At 38.8% G+C, this 19,949-nt stretch overlaps 1 protein-coding gene across 2 annotated transcripts in view; it reads right to left on the bottom strand.

The window, feature by feature from the left end:
• Nucleotides 1–16,605, bottom strand: part of LOC102799146 (spermatid perinuclear RNA-binding protein-like) — a 94,876-nt gene extending 78,271 nt beyond the window's left edge. For both annotated transcript variants that reach the window (XM_087849443.1, XM_006797691.2), the window contains exon 1: nt 16,349–16,605. The gene's annotated coding sequence lies outside the window, so the exon portion shown is untranslated. The remainder of the gene's footprint in view (nt 1–16,348) is intronic.
• Between the last annotated feature and the right edge of the window lie 3,344 nt (nt 16,606–19,949).

The following is a 19,949-nucleotide window of genomic DNA, read 5'->3' as shown; positions in this document are numbered from 1 at the left end:
TGTTGTTTCAATTGACAGGTTTTAATCTGATCACCAAATATTTACATTCCTTCATTAGTTTGATCTGGTTCTTTATAACAAACTCAGGCCACACTAAGCAAAATACTAAATTTCACATCAGACCCCTACCGCAGTGGTCCTTGATATCATTAAACTGCTTCTTCAGAAAGTTGCCTCTCTTGTGGCCTGATGGATTTCAACTCCACTATTGTGGATCCCAGCTTGAGATGGTAGTTCTTCTACGAAAACCCACTGTGAGCAACATGGTCGCTCTAAACAGAACCTACAGCTCACCAGGGCTACAGAGCAGAATAATGACTATTTGTCAGCTAGAAGAAAAGACAGCGTGCTTCCAAAAAGTAGAGACTCCACTTGTTAAGTCTGACATTATTATTCATTTCAGATTCAAATGATCCAGTTCCCAAAAGCAAACAGACACAGAGACCACCGAGAGCTAACTCTTTCAGCTCATGTAACTGTTCTCCCAACAGTTACAAGAAAATCTCATGTCAACATAGACATGAAAAAAATGATTTACAAGCATTAACAGAGTCTGGGGTAGTTATCTGGTTTCTAAAGCTTCCATTAAAGAATATATAAATAAAAAGGAGCAGTGCTATAACTTTGGATGTGTAGAAAGATGGAAAACTAAATACCAGCAATGTCTGGAGGGTTAGTAAAGTTAAGCTTATTTTGGCTAGCAAAAAGACTTATAGGCATGCTAATATAAATATATTAGCACAGCAAAGTACAGCCGGACAATAAAAACATTAAAATAATTATTGTGAAAAAAAGTTCCTCTATCGCAATATAAAACATCAATATAAAGTTGACAGAGATCCATACTTTCACAGACAACATGAAAAGCCAGTGACAAAGGTAATAGCACTCCACAGACCAGTCATGTGGCTGCAATAGAGTTACAGCAATGTCAGGATAGGTTGATGCACAGAGCATAGCCAGCAGCATCACATGTGCTAATGTGTGGGCTGCTACACACTAGTATGTAAGGATTTTACGTAGGAAGAAAAAAAAAGACAAAATGAAAACTAAAGCAACAGCGCTAGCACCCCAACACACAGCCCAAGTCTCAAAAGACGAGGACACTGTCGCCTTTTGACCTAATTTGGAAGTGTGGAGATATTCTGGTTATTTAAAACCCAACAAAGGAACAGAGCAGAATACACATTAAACTGTGTCAAAACCATGTTTTCACAAAAACACGTAACACACCCTGAGAAGCCATGATAACAGTAAGGACTGTCGAAAAATTGTGGATTTACGCAGCTAACAAACTCAGCCACCTGGCGCGGCTTTGTTAGGTGAAAATATTCATTATGAGGATGAGAGCTCATCCAATGCGCTAGGCTTAAGGACCGAGAAATAGGATCATTAGGTCATCACTTATTAAACAGAAGTCATTTAGGATGCGAACAGCATTCATCATCTTTCATCTTTCTCATCCACACGTGTATGCACCCCTGCTATCACCACAAGTAGAAAGCAGTTCTGTGGTAAACACTGGACTCCAGTCCATCCATCCATCCACTTCCACTTATCCTTTTCAGGGTCGCGGGGGGCGCTGGAGCCTATCCCAGCTGTCATAGGGCGAGAGGCGGGGTACACCCTGGACAGGTCGCCAGTCTGTTGCAGGGCTAACACACAGGGACAGACAACCATTCGCGCTCACATTCACACCTAATGGCAATTTGGATTTTCCAATTAACCTATCCCCACAAGCTGCATGTCTTTGGACGGTGGGAGGAAGCCGGAGTACCCGGAGGGAACCCACGCAAACACGGGAAGAACATGCAAACTCCACACAGAAAGACCCCGGCCTGATGTTGGAATTGAACTCAGGACCTTCTTGCTGTGCGGCAACAGTGCTAACCACCGTGCCACCGTGCTGCTCGAATGAACGTATGTGTTTGAATAAGATGGAAATCCATGAGGGAAGGGGGGTTTTAGACACTGTCACTGCTGCACGGTTCAGTTGCTTGCGAATTCTGAGCTTCACTGGCCATCGGTTGAGATGACTTTCCCTCCATCACAGCACTTTGAGGTGGACGAACGTCTGCCAGGTTACATTTATCGAAATGCATTCCTCCTTTCCAACATATCGGTTATTATGTAGCCATTTGTTTGTATTTAAAGTGCAACCTAAGTATGTAAACAGGAATGTAGACGGTTTGTTCTGTTTGTGACTTGGACTGAAGTGAGTCTGTCTACTCTAAGCAGAACCCTTGCTTGTGGTATAATGTTTATATAAATGATTTTGCAGGACTCCAGTCAATTCAATATTGTCTCCTCTATTACTGAACTTGGGTTGGGATCAGAGCCAAAAAACTACCGTAGATATCAATAGCATTAATTACATTTGTGGTGATAAAAAATGTAATTTCATCCAAACCATCTGAGTCTACTTCAGATATTTACGTGCCAAAAATACAGACAGCATATTTGAGAGTCTGAGTGGACCACTGAGAGAAAACAAACTCTCCACTGACATCACACTAGTGACATTTCCTTTTTCTTTCCTTTAACAGAATAGAAACTCAGCCATGTTTCTAGATATGAGAGCTGCATCATCTACAGTGAGATGCACGTCTCTCTTAATCAGCCCAGATTTTCCCAGAAAGTTTTCCAGTTATCTTTGTTGCTCACATCGTTTACTGGACAGCAAAATGATATGCAGTCAAACATGTCACATTCATTCCAAAGAAAACTGTAAAGTTCAATTATTTTGGCACAATACGCTTCAATTTAACATTATTTTCAGTTTAATTGCCCTAATTGGGTGTCATAGCTACCACCCTGAATTATATTAGGAAAAATAGACACCAACAGTCTAGTCAACAGATAATTGATAGTATTTCCTGCTGACTGATTGAATGATGACAAAAAGTATCTACAGAAATAAAGTCACGGCATATTCCTTTGGTCCTCATGCTGTGTTTAGGGATCATTGGCTGCTGATGTCTTGATGATGAATAAAAGGGCCAGTTTCAGCTCAATGTGCCAGTGTCACCCTGAAATCCATTTTATGCTTATCCAGTGTATAAACTCTGTCCTCTGTCCTTCATCTGCAGGAAGCTGGATGAACACGAATGCACAGAGGAGAAAGTGAAGACCATCCTTTCATGCTGTGTGCAAAGTACCCTGCTTCTATGTGCGCCTTTTTCCATCAAACCTCAAACAAGCAGTGACTCATGCTCCTTCCATTTGAAAGTCCATCTCTTTCAAATGGTTTACAGACTCATTGGCAACTGCCTGGCAACCACTGGTTGCTAGGAATAAATTAGTATCCAACTAAACCAGCTACTATCTAAGGGGTAGCTAAAGTGTGAAGAGAATGACGCAAACCAGAAACGGAAATTCGCTTTGACAGTAAAAGCATTTAGTTGAAACATGCTGGTTTCAGGGGTAAGGCACAGCGTTTACTGTGAAGGCGAACATTGTTCTTGCCAAAACTAGAAACCAACTATCCTCCATCCTAGTCCTGTATCCCTGGGAGACTCCCATCACCCCTGATTCAGCACAGTAACTGGAGTTTGTGTGGAAGAACTGGAGACCACAGCCTGGTTAGTGCAGGTAATGCACTGGCATGCGTATAGCTTGTTAGGACTGATACAAATCCTAGTTCCTTGCAGGGTTGATTGGTTGTTATAAAATATATGTCAGACTTTGATTGGGACTGGCAACCCAGCATTCACAACTGACCCCCTACATGTTACTGTGAGTACCTTTGACCATTATAATCATAATCATCAATGCATTATTTCCAGCAGCCTGTAAACACATCACAACTGAATTTGAGCCTGACAGCTGATCAGGAAGCTGCACCAGTGCCAAAATGTAATACAGTATACATTAATGTCTGTGCAAGTTCAGCATATAGAGATTAAAAAATTCATAAGTTTACTAATGCTTGTGCATTTATAAATTAGACAGCACTAAGGCAGCACACAACTCCTAAAGTGAGACTGGTTCATGTGTTGCTGACTCTGTAAGATCAATTAATCAATATTTTTACATTAGAAATAAAAACCCAATAAATGTGACAGGAGTTGCTTCAAGTGATTAAGTGACAGATTTATTAGTAACCTTGCAGTTATTCTGAGTACTATTGTTTTGGCTCTCCCATCTCATACTGTACTGCTTTATTTCCAGCAGAAACAGGGATTTAAAATGATGCTCACCTCCCCCACCCATCTTCACAACAATCATTTCAGGTATTGGCAGTCTTACAGGGTGATGTTAGGACAATCAGACTATGAAGAACAGTTTTTCCTCACAGACTTACATTGTATTTGTGACAGCGCTTATTATACACAAAAAAAGTTTGTCACCCTTCCCCAAAGTCAAATCACTAGAGTGGCAATAACAATATTTCATTATCTGTGGATCAAGGTTATAAAAATAAATCATCAAATGAGCAGAAATACCAGGAAAATGCAAAGACGTCTTCAATTAGGTGGCATGGACTCGTTGCATCAACTATACACTAATCATGGTAACAAGCACAATAGCCTCTCTCTTAAAAATGCATTTTGAGTCAGGAAATATCCGATGTGTACACACACATAGGCACAGAGCCAGTGAAAATTGGTACATTTGCTTTTCTAAGTGAACTCTCAAACAATCTTGTTCATATGTTTCTTCTCCTGCAATCATCGTATTAGCAAAATACTTCATGACCAATAAAAAGCTAAACAACATAATCATCTGGTACATGAACTAATAAGCTTAAGCAGTACTGTCAGCAGCTGGAGTCCAAGTTGGTGGAGATGGAGCATGTCTGACCAGAGCACATTATCTTTCCTTCAGAAGTACTTGCTACCTCTGTGGCAGAAACTTGGCCACTGAGCCAGGACAAAAGAGAGGACTAATTTCTAAGATCATCATTGCTAATTTATAGGCCAATATTGGTGGAAGACTTTGGGTTTTTGTCACTATAAAAAGACAATGGATAAAATGATTTTTTGTATTTCTCAAAGGCAAGTCATCTTTGAAAAAATTAAAGAGATTTGTGATATTTGGCCACATACAAATGTCGCATACCAAAATTCTCTGTAAAAGATTGACAAGTATTATACTTAAAAGTCTGAACTCTTCAACATTTCACTCTTTATCCACAGCTTCCAGTTGCTTTGTGCTGTTGAAAACATGTCAGTTTTGCACATCTGGTTGCATCATCTTCCAGTGCCCTTCTTTTTTCTTTTCCTTTTTAAAAGATCTGATATGTTCAGCCCTTCCTCACCTTTTTTTTTTACTGCCCATCTTCTGCTTTTCACCACTTTTGGTGGAACATTGATTTTTATTGCTGCTGCACAACCTTTTACTGCTCCAGGTTTAATGGTTTTCCACAGGTGGTAGCATCCATCTATACATTCATTTATTGCTATTCAGAGGCTATGACATCGAGTCACTATTTTAAAAAAGTTAAACTGTTAAATATTGACTATAATTCAGGCCAAAATACCAGCCAGCAGTTAAATAGCCCACCACCAATTGTTCCAACTCCAGAGATGTACTGCTTGGGCTAGCTGGTTAGTGGAACTTTCAAAATAAAAGTAAGAGACTTGCACACTTGAAAACTGGCCACTCATGCAAAGTAGAAATAAAATTAGCAACCAGACACAGTTTAGTAACAGTGAGCTGCTGAAAAAGCACCACACAAGTTCATAGTCACAATCACAACACACATTAATACGGAAGCGTAGAGCTGCCACCCAGGCAAAAGAAAAATACAAGTGTATCACGTTATAACGTGAAAAGTTTATTGTTCTAACAAGATACTTTTCCTGTTTGTACAATATACTATCATGTTTGTACAATATAATATTTATATTGTACGAACGTGATAATTATGTATATTGTAATAACGTGATATTATATTGTTCAAACGTGAAAGGTATATTGTACAAACATGATAGTATATTGTACAAACAGGAAAAGTATCTTGTTAGAACAATAAACTTTTCACGTTATAACGTGATACACTTGTATTTTTCTTTTGCCTGGGTGGCAGCTCTACGCTTCCGTACATTAAATAGTTAAATAGCAAATGAAGAAATACTTCAAGAGAGGTCTGGCTTTTGATGCATGCCATTGAGGAATTGAGTGTAAATGTAAGCTAACAGGGCTGTGATCAAAGTCCATGCAGGGTTTGGTAAACAAGTTCTGGTGCTGGCAGAAATAAACTGACTGGCAGCTACCACAATTTAAACATCCAGAGTGCTGCAGGGTTTCTGTTTTCAGAGCACATCAAACAGCTCGGGAGAAGAGATGTCCTCAGGGACTCTGGAAAAAAGTTTTAAAAAAATAAAAAAAAATGTCTCAGATGAAGAGATATTCATTTCACCCTAGCAAAACCAAAGAGATGCCGGCTCCAACTGGATTCTGTCATCATCAGGGCTCTAAAGCAAGGTTATTTTCTGAGGTTTGTAATGCAGGATGAGCCGGGCTCTCTAGCTTGGTGAAATGAGGGCGAAGGATGAGCTGAAATAAGAGAAGATGGAGCTGTTGATGGTAGGAAAGTCTCTACTCAGGTTTCACAGTTTTACCTCAACAGCTCTGTTCAGTTACAGAGAACACGAAGCTTCTGCAGACCAGCCAATACACGAGAGCAGACCGGAGTCTGAAGATCAATGCTGGCAGCAGGTCGAGAGAACAATATGCTGATGTAATTGTCATTAAATGTTAGTTTCAATTCATAATTTATGTGATTACATGTGTCCAGCATTGCAAAGCTTCTCTGTCATCAGAAATAAAGAAAGTGAAGTTCTAATCTTAATCTCAGGCATTGGCTGTCCTTTAAAAGGACAAATGGGTTTGTGCAGATCTGACAAATTTACAAATATCAGGATAAAAAAGAAAAGAAAAACAGTTTGAATTACAGAAGCCATACTACCCAAATATTGAGTTATCCGTCTCTAAAAACAGGCTGAATCTGTGGCCTCCACTGTAATAATGCATTATTAAAGAACATCAAATCTTATTGCTCCCATCTCCATTATTTATGTTTGATTTTTGATTATGTTTTCATTATTAGATATTTCTTGAACTGCAGCATCACAGATGCATCTTATATGTAAGCTTCCTTTCAGTCATGGACTTATGGTCCAGAATACTGACAGGGTGACGATGTTGTGGTCTTTCAGCTGAGTTAGATGAACTCTTGATGGTAGCTGGCGATGCCAATTCTTCTTCTACTCTGTAACTCTGCAGCTCACTGAGGCTACAGAGCAGAACAAGGACTACTGTCCTGTAGTTCAACAGTGGAGTTGAAGTTCCCCCACTGGAGAAGAAAGTAAGAGGAACTTGTTATTGCCGCTTTTAATTGTCATAAAATACAATCTTTTTCTGTGATAAACTCTAAATTTACTGTTTGACTGCGAGTTTTAAACATCACCATTATTGGTGGAAAATGTATAATCTCATCTCAACAATGCACAGTCAATTTATGAACATATTTTTCAGGTTAAAAGGATTAATCCTCCAGTTGACCTGCACTCTTCAACAAAAACGAGCTTAAAGAGATGCAGAGATATTTCACTATTGATATGCACCAGTGAGATTCCCACAAGATGAAAGCAAAGTATGACCTTCACTGCTAGATTTCTTTGTGTATTTTTACAAAGGGTGACTAAGGTATATGGGAAATCTAAATGTCATACAGTTAGCATCCAAATATTATGTCACATTTAACCTCTGATCTCACTTTGACATTTTGTATCTGCTTTTCAAGTTGAACCCAAAACACTTTTCTTATCTTTAAAGACATTACTGTCAAGAGAAATAGAATGAGATGAATGAAATATAGTGTAGTACAATATTAAATAATATAAAATAAACGACTACAGCCTTAAAAAAGTTATTAGAATTAGTAAAACAATGCTACCTTGAAGCTAGCTAGTCATTATACAACAGTTCCCAGTGAATACTTAATAGCGGTTTTAGCCTAAGCACCACATTTTTTAGCAAGTTAATCCACCATTTCTCATTCATGCATGTAGTTATTAAATAAGTGTGGCAGGTCTGTCTGAGTTGAGATCTTCTAACAGCAAATACTTTCATGAGGCTGGTTTCCATGGAGAGCTTTAGCTTCCCGCGATCATCTAAATGTGTTTTCAAAGCCTTTCCATGCTAAAAAAATAAAAAAAAAATAAAGGCAAGCTCAGTATATGTTATTCATGAAAATGGAAGATCAACAGGGAATATAAAACATCCTGAGATATTCACTTAGTGCAGGCAGCTCTGCTATAAAGACACTGTGTGCTACTGCAGGGAGGGCAAATCAAAAGGACAGCATCACTGCCATCCCCTCCATGTACTGCAGCACCTGAAGTGACCCACAACAGCTGGGGATAGCTAAAAAAACAAAAAACATACCATGTGATGGTGCTCCAGAGCTAATGTCACAACCGACACGTTGGGAAAAGACAGTGAAGTGATTTTAGACAGCTGCACAGCTGGGATGTCCAGCATGCAGTCCACCAAAAAGGTCCAATCCCGTCCACTGGATGACTTTGTAAAAAAAAGGAGGGCGTGCATTTTTAACTTTTACCTGTATTTTGTCCTTAACAATCGATTACGCCCATGGAGTCTGAATTCCTCATTTCATTTGAGCGAGATGAATCTGGATCCTTGTTCATTTTGTAGTCTTTTTCATAACAAGGTTATCATGGCCTGTCATTGGCCTGTCATTCACCACTACATAAGTAAGAGATTTACTGGCAGTACTACATTTGAGGGAAAAAAGTTTTAATAATAGATAATGTTCTCTGTTATTTAATGCTTTGAGTGACAAGTCCAGGTAATGACTAAGAGATTTTTCTGAGTGGTTAGGCCAGAGAAGCCAAGCCAATGGGTTTCTTTGATTTACTACAATAGCAATTCTAAATAATGTGCAACAAAAATATCAGTGACGTAACATCTCTTCTTTTGATTGACATAAGAACTAGGAAGTCATTCAAAACAGTTACCAACTTGTCCCGTCTTAATCTGTTAACTTCTCAGTTAATAAAAGTATCAAGGAAAAAAAATTTAAGCTCATGACACTTATGGTGGAAAAATAAACACTGCATGGTTTTGTTTTTTTGTTTTTTATGTCAGACACAATGAGTTTGTGCTGATCTGAAGTCAACCTCAGCACCACTGGTCACCACAGCTTCAAACAAACTCTTAGTATTCACTGTTTGTGTATTCCTTACATACAGCACAGGACAACTCTAATTGAAATCAAAATGTCACATACACACTTGATCCTCATTTACAAGAGCAGTGTTGCATCCTCGTCAACACTTTTAGCTGCACCCCATCCCAAGGAGGCTGAGCTCCAAGGTTAGGCTCTGGTTACCGTTTCTATTTACCTTGGGATTGGAGAAGCTAGTTGCTTCGAGCAGTGCTCTGCTCACCGAGTACAACCCCCCCATCTGAAACCTGAACCTGTGACGTGTGTGTGTATTTATCGGGTTCAGGCAAATGCACGGAATGCAAATGCAGGGGAGCAGTAATAGTACAGAGCTCCTCTTTGTTCCCAAACACTAATATTTCCATGTTTTAAGCTGCTGACTGTCCATTACAGCAGAGGTAAGGACCAGAAGATCCCAATTTCTCTTCCCTGTTGCCTTTCAAGCAGTAAAACCTGAGCAGGAGAGGATCTGTTGCTGTTCCATACCAACTTGCTTTCATTTGAGCCTCGAACTGTCATTTAAAACATCAGCAGCATCAGAAGTGACTGTTAAGTCATAATCAGCTGGTTCAATCTGGCACAGACATGTGACAGAGTAATATCATTGAACATAGATTAGGCCTGAGGGTTTTTTAAGTTACTTCTACATCTGGTAAAAAGGCTTATTTTTGGCCTCTGAATCCTTTCTAATGACTCTGATTCACTTGTTATAAGAGCGGTCCAAGACTCCAAGCCTCCCCCACAGCTAAAAATTCACTCCACACAGTGCATGACTTCAGTCTCGGATTATTTTCTTGGGTGGGTGTGGGCAATTCTTAAGAACTCTGAATTTTTCTTATCTTAATTTGATATGCATTTGTGAAGATGTGATGACAAATGTACCAAGAATCAAGAGTCCTTGGTGATGACTCTAAAAGTTAATAATTTCCAAGTTCCAAGCCCAAACTCAGACAAAATAACCCGCCCACAACTTTAAGCATTCTTGCTAACATACAGATATTTTTGAAAAATCCAGACAAACCAAACCAAGTCAACCTCCTTAGTGGACATAAAATAAGAAAAGGGTTGGGTGACAAAGCAAAAAAAAAATACCATCACCACTAATATAAAAATATAATTTCTCTCAGGTTTAAAGGCGTAGTTTTGGAAGATTCCTGCTCTGCTCTAAGTGACCACAACTCTGTCTGTGGGTTTGTTTGATTACCTGTACCAGGTACACCTTAGGAACCTGAAGGTTTGTATCTATATCAGATATCATGATGCCATCATGTTGCCTAGAAACCACCTAGGAACAGGCTACAATTACCCATTTTTAGCATATAAATGTGGTGTGTTTTTATATTTTATTTTGCTTTACTTTTCTCAGTTTGTTTAAGCGATGGTTCCCTGGTGCACTGGTTAATACATTCACTTTACATCAAAAGATCCCTTCTTTCAGACGTGGAAGAGAACAAGCCTCAGGGTCTGTGACACTAGCTTGTGTCTCCTAGTGCCAGGCCCTACCTTGGATAAATTAAATATCAGCTCTTCTAGCCAACAAAATATGTCAACTGTCTACAATAATAACATGAATTCTACACAAACCTTGAGCCAACACCAGTTTTATTAATGTTTAAATGTCTCTTCTTGGACACAAATCTAAACTGTACAAATTCCCTGAATGTGATTAAAATTCAGATTAGAACTTCACCGTTTACATAGACTGACATAAATATAATGTGCCGTTTCATTCATTAAGCATTTTAATAGAATGAATCAATTTGTCTAACTTTCTGGGAAGAGTAGAAGTTGTGATGTCTGATATAAATACACACAGGATTTGTCTTGATTTCTCATTTTATCTCCATCTTGTTGTGTTCCCCAGGTTTCAATTTCTCCCCTCTCGCAATGGTCCCCATTTCAACTTCAACCAGTATCAAAGCAGCACAATAGATAAGATGCCATCTTCACATTCTGTTGATAGTTTTAGTTAATTTCTGAATGATTTACACTCTTTTCAAACAAAGGACATTTTTAGTACTGCCATAATTTGTTTATCATTCAGCCCTATACAAATATATTAACTATAAACATTAGTATTAGTAACAGTTAGTATTTTTAGTATTAGTATTTAGTAGTTAGTATTTTTCTGTAACTAACACAAAAACATCAAGTAACCATGAAATATGAACATACAAAAAAAAAAAGATAAAAGTTGTTATCCAAAGGTTTGACCGGCTCAGCCTACTTGATATCCAATTGCCTGTATGCAGCCAATTAACTAAAATGAATTTCACACCTGAATGTCACAAAGCTTCAACTACTGCCATGGTAAATCCAAATCCTTATTCAATTCTTTTTTGTGTGAAATGTCTTTTGTCAAAAGCTTTGGTGCTGCTTGGCATTGTTTGCCTGAGAACTCTACTGAACCTCACAGATTCAAAAGATACTCCCAATACTGGTATCTGTTGTTTTGATGATGATCTTGTAGCATCCTGTCTAAAATTGGGCACACACTTAACAACTGTCAGGCTAATTATACATGTGATTAAGACATGATCACTGGCAAATGGCCCAGGTCTCTTCCAGTCAGACTGAGCCAGTGTTTGGAGTCAGCAGATAGCCATGTAGTGTGTGTCACAAAAGAACTCGAGTCTCAATTTTTAAGAACCAGCGACTGGCATCATCTGCTTGTTCAGCAATTCAGCTGTAGTATATCAGTCATCTATGTCAATTTGGCACAATCAATCTCTGGAGAAAACTCACCTTAAATGTTTATGTAGTTACAAGAATATTTTGCATGGACACCAGTAGGCTGGACATTGATTGTTTTGGTATGTTTTACAAAGAAGTGAATATGCACATTTATAAAACTTTTACAAAATTGAACCAGCTTTTTCCCAGAAGTTAAAAAAATGAAAATGCCAACAAAGACCAGCAGAAAGCGGAGAGAAGAAATGTGAGTTTTTTGATGGTTTTTCAGGTTGTGAATAGAACAAAAATTTCTAAATGTAGAAAAAGTAATGGAGGGAAAATACCTTGGCAGATGTAAAGAAAGAAAGATTAATAAACGCTCGGCAAGGTTAATGGCAAGGTTCGCCAGAAACGCCGGGCACATCAACCATTTTTACACACCAACAATCACAGTTGCAGCTATTTATAGTACGAATAATTAATCCTCCAATTAATAATTAAACATTTATAAGATGCCTGGCACAATTTAACACACACAATGAATTATTTACAAGGCATGAATGGTACATTGTACATATTAATATTAATGTCTGAATAGGAAAAATTCTCATTTTGCATTTGAACATGACACATCAGATTTCCAAAAAATGAGGACATTTTCTCTAAGGAATGCCTGTGGTTTTAATGATTTTTTAAATCAGTTTTAAATAAAATATAAACAAACTAAAGTTCCCTAACTGAGACATTTCAAAAACAATGGCTACATAAACTCTTTTCCGCATGTCAAATCTTTTCCTCATTAAACAAACATGGTCCAGGGTGTGTTCAAATGACCACAAGGCGATGGCAATGATTACACAGCCAGTGTAGTCTCACCCAGTCCTTGTCCTTGTAACCTGAACATCCTCATTACAGCTGCAGAGGCTGCAGAGCTCTGAGCCTTTATTCTCAACAACCATGATGAAATTATTTGACTTATTATTATCAGTCCTTTGAGACAAAAAAGATCTTTGTTGCTTTTACTCTTATGGCAGCAGGACTCTGGTGATTTATTTTATATCCATGTATCTTCACATTGCCTACATATTTTTTATTCAAACGTTAAAACTCACTATAGTACATTGTATGCTTGTGTTGGACAGGCCACTTTGTCATTTTATAGACCAAACCGCTGGTAGTAGTAGGAATGTTTTCCCAGGAAATTTTATGTAAAAGTATAAAATAACTGTAACACTAACAACAACTAGAGTAATTTAACTTTATAACTTGAGAAGCGCTGCAAAACACTGCCACAAAATAAAACAGAATGTTTTTTGTTTTTGTTTTTTTACCTTGAATGTTTTATTTTCGTTCAAGTCTTTGTAACCAGCTGCTTAAATCGCTGCTTTCCCACCACATAACCATATCAGTAATTTCCATCATATTGTTTACTTTTGGGCTGCAGAACGGTTTTTTGAATATCTTCCAAAGCACTGTGCTTTGGTGGAGTTTGCTGAAGGTACTAAATCTTTATCAGAGGCTGAGATTTGCCTCCAGCTCTGAGTCTTGTCTTGTTGTTGTGTGCACTTGGACATGTAAACACATGGCATTGCGATAGCAATGATATTGTGAAATATTCCACTTTTAAATCACTCCAAAAAATTAAACATGGATGACATGAAATGGCACAGCCCAGTCACACAGTGTATGACAAGAACTTTTATTGTGAAAAGACGGAACAAGAAGGAGCCCTTTCGCACACTCCTAGAACAAATCTTATTTTGGGTATGGGCTGTTTTTCAATATGCACAATGTGTGTAGTTCTGTACTTATGAAATGTAATAAGTAGCAACCCCAGTACACTTCCAATTCAAAATTGCTGAAAATGCCCAGATGTGTTCTTGCTCCGCCCACTCTATCGAGGGTACATTAATCATGACTTGTGTGTACTTGGTGCAGCCAAGTACCCCAGAATGCATTTCATCTGAAACTCAAAAGCGGCAATAGTGGAGGACAGCGGCCAAAACTGTAAGTAAAATTTAAAATATTACTGTCTTTGATGAATTAAACAAACTTTTAAAATGTTTTTAGGTATGAATGCAGATTTGTAAACTTCAAATATCTGTTTGATTTATCAGCAAGACATTGCCTGCTTGCAAAAGTGCTCCGATGTTTTTGTAGATGTTCTGCTGGTCTAAATGCCAGCTGCCCCACTAGCTGTCAGCTGACCACTCATTCAAGGATCATTATACCTGGCAGAAAACCTGAGTGCTGGCACATCATTTTCAAAACCCTTTCGCCACTCAGTGAAAGTTAAGCACTAGATATAATTCACTCATATGATTTCTAACTGTTGATGTTTCGTTTATTTCAGTGTTTTACTTGTTTCTGAGAAAATTGGTTTGTTCCCTAAGGTAGGAATGTTCTGTACTTATTGTAACAGCAGCTTTTCCTGAATTAAAACGAACATTAAAAATATTTTAATCCAGGAGGAAAGTATGAGCCTTTTCTCTGGAAGCAGAAACATCTGGGCCAGCATGTTTATGCTGTTCATGGAGACAGATGTCAAGCTATGAAACGATAAACCATAAATGATCAAATTATGTTTTTAATATTTACTCAACTCTATTCTAAAAGCCAGCTGTCTGTTGTAAGTTGTGAGAGTCTACTAGAATAAAAATGAAATCATTCTAGCATCTGAACAGTTTGTCTTTGTTCAATAAACAGCGTGAAACAGATCATATGAATCACTAATAATAATCATAAAGACTAAAAGCAGTGAGGTTGCTCTGAGTGCTCAGAGTAGAAAAGTGCCATATAACAACCAGTCACTTCCTATTTCAGTAACATGTGCATACATGTGCCATATAAATTATATTTTAGATCTAGAGGTGCTGACTACTATCATATTAGTCTTGTTTTAAGAGCTAAAGAACAGTCACCTCATTAACCCATTCAAACTTTCTTCTATGCTTTTTCTGAGTGAGTGCTTTCTATCTAACATTCACATACATTCACATTCCAATGGATGCATCGGAAAGCAACTTTGGGTTAGGATCCTACCCAAGGATATTTGGCACGCCAACTTGGAGTAAACAGGGATCAAACCACCAACCATGCGATTAGTAGATGACCTGCTTCACCTCCTGAGCTACAGCCAACAACAAGTGTTTACTGCAATTTTTCTAAATTAAGCTATTTTCCAAATCTTTCTATATTATTTCACCTTGATGGCTTTTTTATGCTTATTGTTCTTCTTCAAAGAAATCTAGTAATTAAGCGTATCATGGGCAATTTCCACCGTAAATATTAATCCGTGAAATTATGGGGAATGGGAGTAAAAAGATAGCCAAGGTGCGGGGAATAGCCTCCAGCCCTCCCGCTACCCTAAAAAGGATACGCGGAAGAGAATGGATGGATTGGAGTAAAAACATGGAGATGAGGTGGGCTGAGCTGAGATGTCATGTGATCAGATACACTGCCATTCCACCTGTCCTCTGGAAGCTCAGACTCCTGCATGAACAAAGTACTAGCAAAGTACACAAGTACAAACTTGCGTACTTCGGTATTGAGAAACAGTCATGCACTGAACAGCAATAGCTAAAAAGACACAGCAACCACATAAACACAAGCTTGAGTAGCCCACAGACCTGGTCCACACATTTCTGACACTGCCCCCTGGTGACACTGCACAGCTACAACATGTACGTAACAGTGTGTTCTCCTGACAAGGAAGCACATTCAATGGAAAGCAAAGGTTTTCTCCTCTGATGCGGGTGGTAAATAAATGCGCACCTGCTGAAAACTTCCTAGTTTGTCCTGTTGATGTGGGGTTTTTGTTTGTTACACTAAGAGGGCCCAGTACCACCCAATGACCCCCCCGACACGCCTCTGAGATTAGCATGAATATTAAGGCGGTTTGTCCAAAAGATCCATATTTCAGCCTTTAGCAGATGGAGTGCCTGATATTTACAGCATTACTATGAGGCAGTGCAGCAGACTAAACATGCAGCATTAACAAGGCTGCAAAGTACTGATGCTGTTCAGTGGAAACCTGCAGGGTAATGTGTGATAAATCATGCAGGGTGTAGGTGCATCTGCGCTATGCGGGCCTACCTGTCCTCCTCAAATACTCCAACAAACAGGTGCTCTTTCTCCGCTGGTCAGAGCCACAAATGAACGCCAGCGAAAACTTCATTTGGCATTTACTAGCAGGTAGTACATACGCTACCTACAGGAGAGGGTTTATACCCTGTAGAGGAGTGCTGACAGTTTGCTTTCTCTTAAAAGCCACATTCAGGACGGTTCGCGGGTCTCCACGCGCGAGGAAAACTTCCCGTTAAACTGTCCGTCTCGTGAACGAGCAGTTGGTTCAAACACGTTCAAACAAAACACGGAGTCCTGAAGCTGAGCTAAAGCCGGTCTGAAGTTAAACCAGGCACCCACAGGGCAGCAGCCGACCGCTCATCCCAAAAACTGTCACAAAAAGCGGACACTTACCTCAAACCACTGTCCGCGGACGACCAGGAGGAGGACGGGAGAGGAGAAAGCTCAGCCGGTCAGCGACTCCAAAGCCTCCGAAAACACTTTGCTGCTGTTGTTTCTGTCCGTTAACTGAATTTAAGTCCCGCTCCGGCGTCACTTTGTATCCGGACGGAAGCTCACAACGTGGAGTGAAGCCGGTGGCGGCGGAAGCAGCAACAACAACGGCAGCAGCACCAACGGTCTCCGGCCAGCCTGCTGCCTGTCAGCGCTCAGCGCAGGGAGAGAGAGTGGAGACTGACGCCGCGCATGCGCACGACGATCGCTACTGCAAAAACAGAGATCGTCTAATGAGCAGTTGCAGTCCAGTTTGTCTCTATAAATGGGGTTTGTGCTCTGGTCACACTATTTTTAGAGTACAGTACAGCTTTCAGATTTAGTGACATTCAAGAATTCAAGCAATATTCTTACATTCTGTCCTTTTCTGCCTCTGGAAACAGTCTTACATTTTCAGATAAATAGGACCAGGCAATATAAAAGCTGCAATCCCCCATTAAAAAAGTTTTTAAAAAGCAAAGCAAAACAAAACAAAGATTTTGGCATAAAAATCTGTTTGTTGGGACCAGTCTTTTTTCCCCTATATAACATTTGCATTCTGTATATTTCCCTGGAATTTAAACAATAAAGAGAAGAAAAACATAGAGAGAAGGAAACATGACTTTTATTTTGGGCTGTCAACAGAACAAAAATGTCAAATGGAAAAAAAAACAGCAATGGTGGGCAAAAGAAACAAGTATTTGCTCACATTTTAATACAAGAGTCTGTTTGGTTTTGGACCAATCTTATATTTTCTAATAGAATCTTAGGCCATTTACCATTTTAACAAGCGGATTTTAACCCATAGAATTTCACAACCTTTAACCTCTATAATGAAAAGTCATAATTGAAATAAAAGGGGGTAGCATTAAATCTGTTAAAAGTCTAAAAGGTGCACATTTAAAATTCTGTAGTTATATCTTTCCAAAATGTAAAAACATATGAGAATGTGGGCTTGTTTCTTTTTTAAAATAATTACACTAATTCTTTAATTATCTTTGTCCCCTTTTCAACACCTAGTCCACTTAATCCCAAGGGATAATCTGGCAGAATGAGATGCACACTAAATTCCTCCATGATTCTGTAGAAATTATAAGATTAAATATATTAAAATTATATAGGTTAAGAATCCTATAGCATACAACCCACCAGGTCCATTCTGATAAAATCCTCAGGGACTGGTTCCAGTAGAATTTTCTTTTGTATCCTTTAAGGACCTTTTGAGTGGAAAAATGTTACTGAAAGAATGGAACTGGATTAAAATTAAGTCAGAAATTTGCTTATTTTTTGCAAGTTGTTTTTCATCTATAATTCAGTTTGGAGTTTTTCTCAAGTTATGAACACACAGAAAACTGCATAAAAGCTAATGCTATTGTATCAGAGAGATACTGTAAGTCTGCACCCACCAGTTACCATGACTATCATATATTTGATATAACATATAAAATATTTTAAAATACAGTTTATTTTTCCCTAAAATCTAGCCTTTTATTGAGTTTCAATAGGTGCCTGGTGGTTAATCCAGACTCTTGGAAAAGAAAGGTATAACTTAAAATATTCTGAGATAATCTAAAATGAATCAGATTTATGTGCTTTGTTGTGTTTGTCTAGGCTACAAAAGCTAAAGCTTCTTGTCAGTTTCACTCTCAGTCAGTAATACACAGAAAAATATCTGATTCCATGGATGATACTTTAGAAATTAGTACTAAAACTAAAAGCTGTTTTATTGCTCATTAGTGATGGCTGGTAATGAATGGTGAATAATAAAGATTATTGATAATAGAAAATTCAGCGCTCTGGGAACACTGAATATTCCATCTGATTTTTATTCCAGATTACAGTTTATTTATGTGTTTTTTTTTCTTTTCTTCATCCAACTCAATTTCATTTATAACACAGAAACAATGGTTGGTAGATGCATTATGCTTATTTAACCTTTGTGCTTCTACAAAGTTATTTACAGTGTGTTTCTCATTCACTCGCTCACACAGCTGCTATGGAAGATGCTGGTGTGCCATCTGCAGCACCTTGGCATAGTCCATAGATCAGTTATGCTTCGGGTTCACAGGTATTTAGATTGAGTCAGATACTGTATCTATGTGCTGCAACTTCTGTCCATTTGCAACAAACCATGCACGCATTTTCACGATTTTCACTCGGCTATACAGGTTTAATTTGAGCCTAAAAGAGCTTCTACTGTTGGGCTTAAATGTGCTATACACTATATAGCAAAGCAAACTGTGCTTGGAAATCTGTACTTTTCTGCATTTTAGATGCAGTGTTGATAAGATTTTCTGTGAGATGTGCAGCTTACTCAGGCTGAGGTGTAAAGGCTGAGGGGGAGGTAAGTTCCCTGCAGATTAGATAACACAAGCCAAGGACTTTCAGGGACTCTCTGGGCACAGCTGTACTAAAAATAGAGCTCAAAATTACAACTTTAATGTAACTACATCAGGAGGCTAGCCTCTGCTGGGTGAAGATTAATGGATGATCGTCCATAGCTATTCTTACTGTGCGTGCAAGCCCTCCCATTCAACTGTTTAAATGTTCCATCTGCAGCCTCTAATTTGAAAACTGCTGTGACATTGCACACCGTGCTTTGGTGCACTGTTTACTCTTAAGCTGTGCCCAGTCAATAGCAGGCTGCTGCAAAACAACCACTCAGACCTCTGCGGCGGCCGGCGTGCACCTCTAGTCTGGCTGGTTGTAACGCGATATTCTCAAAGCTAATTTGACTTCAGCCCACAACAAAGTCACTCAGTGCACTTACCAGTTAGCGTGAATCACTTTGCTGCTGAATTATCCACAGAAAATGTGACACAGCTGTACAGTTCATATGCCCACCAACTGACAACCAGCTTTCAAAGACATGAATTCAAAATTTAAAAACACGTCTAATTTATAACATGTACTACAAAATTAGTGGCATTAAATAAACCATTCGTTCAGTTGAGCCTCTTATTTTCTGGAGCCTTGACTTCCATAATTCCCTCCATTCTAAAAAAAAAAAAAGGTAAATGACCTGTATTTGTATAGCGCTTTACTTTACACAACATTCAGTCATTCACCCATTCACACACACATTCACACACTACCATAAAGGAAAAGACAGTCTCTTTACTCAGGCTCCCTCTGAAGGGAGTAACTTGGCTGAGGTGGCATCATCGCCTCACCCACTTCCTAACTTTTTGTTCATTTCAGAGTGAATCTTAAGATTTTACTGTAATCTTTCAAAACCCATCTGGGTCTGGCCTCAGGCTGCGTTGCAGAATTCGTATCCTAGTTTTACCTCTTCTCTTCTCTTCTTGCTGCTTCATGGCTGAGAACTAAGATCACATCCACATAAAACCATCAAAACCCTGTTTTTGTTTGTTAGGTCTAGGTGAGTGTCTGGGCAATAGGCTCGCATGCATTTATGCAAGTAAAGGCTTGATTGTACATTGGAAATTAGCAGAGCGGAAACCATTGGCACTGCCAGTCAAATATGGCACGAGAGCAATTCTAGAACCAGCATTGCCAAACA

Source organism: Neolamprologus brichardi, chromosome 12 (assembly GCF_056152115.1).
Source record: "Neolamprologus brichardi isolate AB-2024 chromosome 12, ASM5615211v1, whole genome shotgun sequence".
NCBI classification, from domain to species: Eukaryota; Metazoa; Chordata; class Actinopteri; order Cichliformes; family Cichlidae; genus Neolamprologus; species Neolamprologus brichardi.
Note: the sequence above shows the minus strand (reverse complement) of the source record. Positions and strands in the feature narration are given on the sequence as shown.